The following is a 207-nucleotide window of genomic DNA, read 5'->3' on the forward strand; positions in this document are numbered from 1 at the left end:
CGAGGTTCTCTGTCGCCTGCCGCCCTCGCTCCTTTTCTCCCCTTCTAGAGTGTTACGGTGACTCTTGGGTTCGAAGGGGACGGACGTCCTCCCACGTACCATTTAGAGGTCAGAGTGGGCATAACCTAGTCTGAGCAGGCCGGCGACGAATCCGCTGACAAGACGCGCGCGTGGGCACTAACGTGACCTGGGCTGCGGCGGCGGCGG

The sequence above is a fragment of the Mandrillus leucophaeus genome, unplaced genomic scaffold (genome assembly GCF_000951045.1).
Source record: "Mandrillus leucophaeus isolate KB7577 unplaced genomic scaffold, Mleu.le_1.0 Scaffold421, whole genome shotgun sequence".
Lineage (NCBI taxonomy): Eukaryota > Metazoa > Chordata > Mammalia > Primates > Cercopithecidae > Mandrillus > Mandrillus leucophaeus.